The 6,839-nt window shown below is 43.8% G+C and overlaps 1 protein-coding gene across 1 annotated transcript in view; it reads right to left on the reverse strand.

Annotated features, from left to right (window-relative positions):
- LPIN2 (lipin 2) overlaps positions 1-6,839 on the reverse strand; it is an 83,399-nt gene that overhangs the window by 67,956 nt on the left and 8,604 nt on the right. The gene's annotated exons all lie outside the window — the stretch shown is intronic.

Below are 6,839 nucleotides of genomic sequence, written 5' to 3' on the forward strand. Positions count from 1 at the left end.
GAAATAAGTTGTGTAGTCTGAAATACCACCATGGAAATGTGGGAACTTGCAGCTATAACAAAAAGTTGTAAGAACTCACAGCCAATAGGACCATATGTATATGTATGTGACAACGTCCTTTACTCTATGCAAAAGAAAGTCTAAAACGTCTGTTCATAACTACAGGCAAACACTAGCAATCATTGTCATTCTAAGAAAAGGGTTTAGGCAAAACTCATACCCTACTTATAATATTAATATTATAATACTAGCAGTGTCACTCAATTCATCCATGCCCTGTTGAAAATTACATTCAAGTCCTTACATTACAGTTGTCTCTAGCATGTATGGGCTCCTAGGAGCCCTCCCAATGATCCTCAGAACCTATTGAATGTTGACCACCAAAATCCAACAACCCTGGCCCTAAACTTTATCCTAACACATGAGACCACATAGAATACCTAGTAAAAATTAATCCCAGCGCCCCACCCCTTCCCTCCTAGCACTTTCCTAAACGCTACTCTTCACCACCATCTGTCTCTCAATCAAATGACCTCATATGATGAAGCCCTCCCGGGAGCCTGTACACTCCTTGCTTTACCCCTTTTTATGGGCACTTGTGCAGATGTGACATCCCAGTCTGACCGTGTGTTGGATTCCTTGTGGACAACCAGCAATCAAACACAGGAAAAATAGAAAAAAGCATCACCACCCGATATCATAGCAGTAACTTGCTACATATAAAAAACATCACTAACGTCACAGGAGAGGATAGCGGTAATGTCAGGAGCCCGGTACCCCCTCAAAAAAAGCTGATAGAAACTACACTGCCTGTCCAAAAAAAAGTCGCTACTCAAAAAAAAATTAAAATTTTTTAATAAAAGGGTCTCTCCAAATTTCGTTGGACCGTCTATAGCTTTGATTACGGAACGCATTCGCTGTGGCATTGTTTCGATAAGCTTCTAAAATGTCACAAGATTTATTTCCATCCAGTATTGAATTAATTTTAAGGTCTTGCATTGATGATGGTAGCCTTCTGCAGCACATCCCAAAGATTCTCAATGGGGTTAAGGTCTGGACTCTGTGGTGGCCAATCCATGTGTGAAAATAATGTCTCATGCTCCCTGAACCACTCTTTCACAATTTGAGCCTGATGAATCTTGGCATTGTCATCATGGAATATGCCCGTGCCATCAGGGAAGAACAAATCCATTGATGGAATAACCTGGTCATTCAGTATGTTCAGGTAGTCATCTGACCTCATTCTTGGAGCACATACCGTTGCTGAACCTTGACCTGACCACTGCCCCCACAGGCTTGTACAGTAGGCACTAGGCATGATGGATGCATCACTTCGTCTGTCTCTCTTCTCTTACCCTGATGCGCCCATCACTCTGAAACAGGGTAAATCTAGACTCATCAGACCACATGACCTTCTTCCATTGTTTAAGAGTCCAATCTTTATGCTCCCTAGCAAATTGAAGCCTATTTTTCTGGTTTGCCTCACTGATTAGTGGTTTTCTTACACTACACAGCTGTTCAGTCCCAATCCCTTGAGTTCTCTGCGCATTGTGCGTGTGGATATGCCCTTATTTTCACTATTAAACATAGCCCTGAGTTCTACTGTTTTTCTTCGATTTGATTTCACCCAAAAAGATTTTTTTTTCCACCACATTTCTTCCTCAAATACGATGGGTCCCCACTATCCTTCCAGTTTTTAATAATGCGTTGGACAGTTCTTAACCCAATTTTAGTAGTTTCTGCAATCTCCTTAGATGTTTTCTCTGCTTGATGCATGCCAATGATTTGACCCTTCTCAAACAGACTAACATCTTTTCCACAACCATGAGATGTGTCTTTCGACATGATTGTTTAACCCCTTAGGGACCCATGACGTATCGGTACGGCATGGTTCCCGAGTCCTTAAGGACCCATGATGTACCGGTACGTCATGTGTTGTTCCGATCACCGCCGCCCGGTGATCGGAACAAGGTGCCTGCTCAAATTATTCAGACCTGCGGTTTGTGGCTTTTACCTGGTGGCATCGGGTCCCCATGGGGCTGTGGGGGGGACCCGACAGCACGGAAGGCAGCACGATGCCTTTCTGAGGCATCTGCGCTGCCTTTCGGTGACGAGCCTGTGAGATTCAGCCCCCTGGATCTCACAGGCCGGAAGCTGTATGAGTAATACACACAGTATTACTCATACAGCCAATGCATTCCAATACAGAAGTATTGGAATGCATTGTAAAGTATTAGACCCCCAAAAGTTCAAGTCCCAAAGTGGGACAAAAAAAATATGTAAGTTCAGGGCCATAAATATTGAGTTTTGTTTGGCTGTTAGCCCTTGCTTTGTTAGGCTGTTAGCCCTTGCTTTGTTACTGGGAAAAAATGGATTAAAATGGAAAATTTGCCCCCCAAAAAATGGAAATTCTGAAATGTTATCTCCATTTGCCAATAACTCTTGTGGAACACCTAAAGGGTTAACAACGTTTGTAAAATCTGTTTTGAATACCTTGTGGGGCGTAGTTTCTTAGATGGGGGTCACTTTTATGGAGTTTCTACTAGGGTTGCATCAGGGGGGCTTCAAATGGGACATGGTGTCAAAAAAACAGTCCAGCAAAATCTGCTTTGACTTATCCGGTACTCCATCTGTTGTGAAACTACAACTCCCAGCATGCGCCTTTCATTTCTGTGGGAGTTCTGGGAACCACTAAGCAAGTGTGCATGATGGGAGATGTAGTTCCACAACACCTGGAGTGCCGGAGGTTGCCGAGCCCTGCTTTAGGCTCTTGGGTGTAATCAGTGGAAGGTCTGTTAATGGGCTGCCCCCTCATACATCAGATGAAACGGAGTCATTGTTTTTTACTATTGTAATTGCCATTTCTGTAGGAGTGTTGTCCACTGATTTTTGATTATTGTTTAGGTCACATTTTCAGTGAACTACATTATTACATAAGCACCTATCAAATCCCTCCTGACCCTTCCCCTCCTCATTAAGCATTAAGCTTCACCCTCCTTGGCCCTCGGTATCTCCTCCATGTATAGATATAATTTCAGTACTATCTACGAGACCAGGAGTGCAGTGACCTAGTACACTAGAGAGTTATAAAACTCCTTTGATTCACAGTGACTTATCTGTGTGCAGAATCTCCTGTGTATCCTACAGTTTCACACTGCTGTCCTCTCTCACCTGCCTGTAAGCTGCCAGGGAAAAACTTATCACAAGCAGGAGAAAGAATGAAGCAACTTCTCACAGAATAAACTGAACACTGCAACGTGACATAGGGGAGTTTTGTAATAAAGGGCTATAGCGATTACCACTCATGTCACTTGATGGACTTAGTGGAGTGTGATGAGACTCCGCTCCCTCTGAAAAGACACAGGAATAATGGGAAATGTAGGCTGCAAACAGGTCTAGACAAGAGCTTCTACATTGCTCTAGTATTGTATTCCAGAAAAGACGAGTAGAAATGGGAGAGTCAGGTTTAATGACAGGTCACACATGCTAAACTAGATCATTTATCACCATTGTCCCACCTTCAGATCCCTGGCCCTGCCTAGAACCCTTGGTACACAAAAAGCCTTCATGTTGTGGACAAACAGTGAAGATTTTTTTATTTTCTACAAGCTTTCTTCTGATGAGTGTCTTCAAGATTGAAGATTGTACATGCTGTACTCTGGCGAGATCAAGACAACTGATCTTATCGCTGTTAGGGCCACTGTAATAGGGATATGGGATGATTCTTCAAAAGCATCAGAGGATGCTGAGCACAGAAAGCTGCATTTTACTACTCTATTTAGCCATGCCTGTTTTTCTCCGCACTATTCAAAACTGAGATCGGTGCAAAAAGTGTTGAAAAACACATGCTCCAACACATTTAATGCTTGCCACGTACATGCATTTTGCTGAATGAAATGGATCAAAAACAATTCATGTGAACGCTTACCTCCAATGAAAAATAAAAACTTACTAATTCACAACAGGAAGTTGGTATTATGGTCTGTCATGGTAAAATAGTCATACTGGAGTAGCAGCTTGGACACCGTCATCTCTACATACCTGCTAGATTGCATTACGCTATCCACTGCTCCCTCTTATTCTCTTCTGTTAGTACACTCCTGTCACAAGCAGAAAATATCTCATGGATGCTGATGCTGCTGTAATCGCATGACTTTATTAGCTAGCAAGTTCATACAAAGTCTATCATCTCTATTTAGATAAACTATTAAAGTTATTTTATACATTTCTCTACCAATCGACTCCAGCATTGCTCACTGCAGCTGGTAATATTAGGGAAAAGGCATAAAAGCTGCAGCAAAATGTTTTTTTGTCTGGCTGAATGCACGTAACTTTTTTTTGTCCAGCTGAATCCTGTCATATTTTGCTGGGTAGGGGTCGGATCCCATTATAGTTAATGGAGCAGTCAGGCATTGTGGTAACATCCGGCTATGCCGAACCCCAACACTAGCCTAAAAAAAATTACTGGTTGGAAGTGTGGGTTGTGATTTAACTGGGTGACAAGGGAATCAGTTCCACTTTGCTCCCCCACCCAGTGTGTGGCTTTAAAATCCCAAGTTCATCCTTATTGCAGTTATCTAAAAGGAAGCCTTTCCTGGTGACCGCCCCCCACTACAATATTGCATCATATCATTTTCTAAAATGTTCTAGTTTTGGGGTATTAATGTAAGTCAGGGATGCCCAATCTGCAACCTTAAAGCAGCTGCAAAACTAGAACTCCCAGCATGCCAGGACAGGCTCCAGCTATCAGCCTACATCAGGGCATGGTGGGAGTTGTAGTTTTACAACAGCTGGAGGGCCGCAGGTTGAGCATCCCTGTTGTAAGTAAATAGAGAATTGCCCTTCACTGCATGGTCACATAGAAAACCATATGTCATCTATTGTTCCGATCTCTGGAAACCACAACTGTTTCCTCATTTACTAGGATCTGTTGTGACATTTTGCAGGACAAATGAACTTAAAGGGCTTTTTGTCTGGGAACCATCTTGGTATGGTGGGATTTCTCAGTTTACATTTCCCACTGCCGCTGAACACTGGACTCCACACACTGAACATTCATGCTAGAACAAGCAAGTCCTTGTTACTATAGTAAGAAACTACTACAAGAAATGAGGTCTCCAGCTTTGGCAGAAGGTCTTTCCTCACAGCACACATGCCTAGCTATAAATCATGAGACTCCAGACAACTTAAAAAAAATAAAAAGCAATGCACTGTTAATGAGGAGAATGTTTGCAGTAAGGGCAGTCATGGCTGCAAGGCATCACCTGTTATATGAGGTTATTATTGTCTTCCTGTCACTAGTGAACATGACCCCTAATGCCCGCTGAGAAACCAGACCACACACCATGAAGCAGGAGAAGTCAAAAAGAACGACATCCACTGATGTTGAGGCTAACGGGGGCTACGTTGCTCAGCAACACAGTAATTCCCCGAAACGCAGAGCACGGCTGGTGTTACAAAAGTGCTCCAAGGACTCACCCCAGCCCCCTGGTGCTCCAACATCCTAATGTGCAGATTTATTTACGGACACATTCTGCAGTGCTTTACATACATTAGTTCCCTATCAGTATGTCTTTGGCGTGTGGGAGGAAACTGGAGAACCTGGAGGAAACCCACGGAAACACAGGGAGAACATACAATCTCCATGTAGATGTTGTCCTTGGTCAGTTTTGAACCCAGGACCACAGAGCTGCTAGGCACCATTGCTAACCACATATTTCCGCAGCTGTGTAACACACAGACAAAAGAAAGGTATTGTTTTACTTAGCATGATGAGCCCTACCAGGCGGTATACCTGGTTTTATAGGGTTGATCTTGCTGACAGAGGCTCTTTAAGCATTGAAGCACTGACTACCTCACTGGTCAGGCCCCAACAATCTATCTTCGATCAGAGATCATTGGCGTGATATATATATTCTAAAAGACCACAACTGTGCTGTGCAAAAAGTACAAAAACAACACACAACTTCCTCTTAACCTTCTGTACCGCAGACATGAGCGCCACTTCCTATTTCTGGGACATTTCCTTTCATTTCTGAGAAAGAGTCAAGCATGTAGTCTTTCTGCAACAAAGACATGATGATCCACCTGAAAAAGGCATACCTGATGTCTTCTACTGCTGTCCTCAGTATGACAGCCGAGACCATAGCTACAGGTGCTGCACAGGTATAAGAGGGGGTTCTTCAGCCAGCAAGAGTCTAGGAAATGATTGATCTGCAAAACCCTTCCTCTATGGACATGCGCTATACACGTCAGGTTGTGTGTTCAGGGAGGTAGACAGGGTGATTCTCATAATTCCTGATGACCTGGATAAGCCGGTCACCCATGTAGGCAAGCTCTTTATACATCTCATCCTTGGACTGAGCAAACAGCGCTGTGCCTGTAAATGAGGTCAATGAGGGCTCCTCTTGAGGAGCAAAAGAATCCAAAGAAACAGCCCCACAAGGGTGATGAGCTGAGAACCTGCAGCATTTACAGTAGCGACAAAGAAATCTTACTGAAGCTCCACGACTCGCTGCATAGTCCTTTCAGAATCCATGGTGACGCTAACCTGGAGCATAGATAGGAAATTAGGGGCACGTCAATTAATGCTGCCAATCTCACCCATTGCAAAACATAGGACGAGTTCTGCAGCAAATACCCGGCATCAGTGTCTATACGCGGGAGGTTGTCAGTCACTGTGTGTGGGCGGCGATGGCAGGACTCTCACCGTCTCGCCTAGTCCTGTCAGGTCACGCAACACTGCTGGATTTCTTGAGACCCCATTCATTTCTATGGGACCACTGCTACTCTGTCATCCTGGCCATTACAGCTGTCGCTCAACCAGCGGGTGCCCTGTG

Source organism: Bufo gargarizans, chromosome 5 (genome assembly GCF_014858855.1).
Source record: "Bufo gargarizans isolate SCDJY-AF-19 chromosome 5, ASM1485885v1, whole genome shotgun sequence".
Taxonomy (NCBI): domain Eukaryota; kingdom Metazoa; phylum Chordata; class Amphibia; order Anura; family Bufonidae; genus Bufo; species Bufo gargarizans.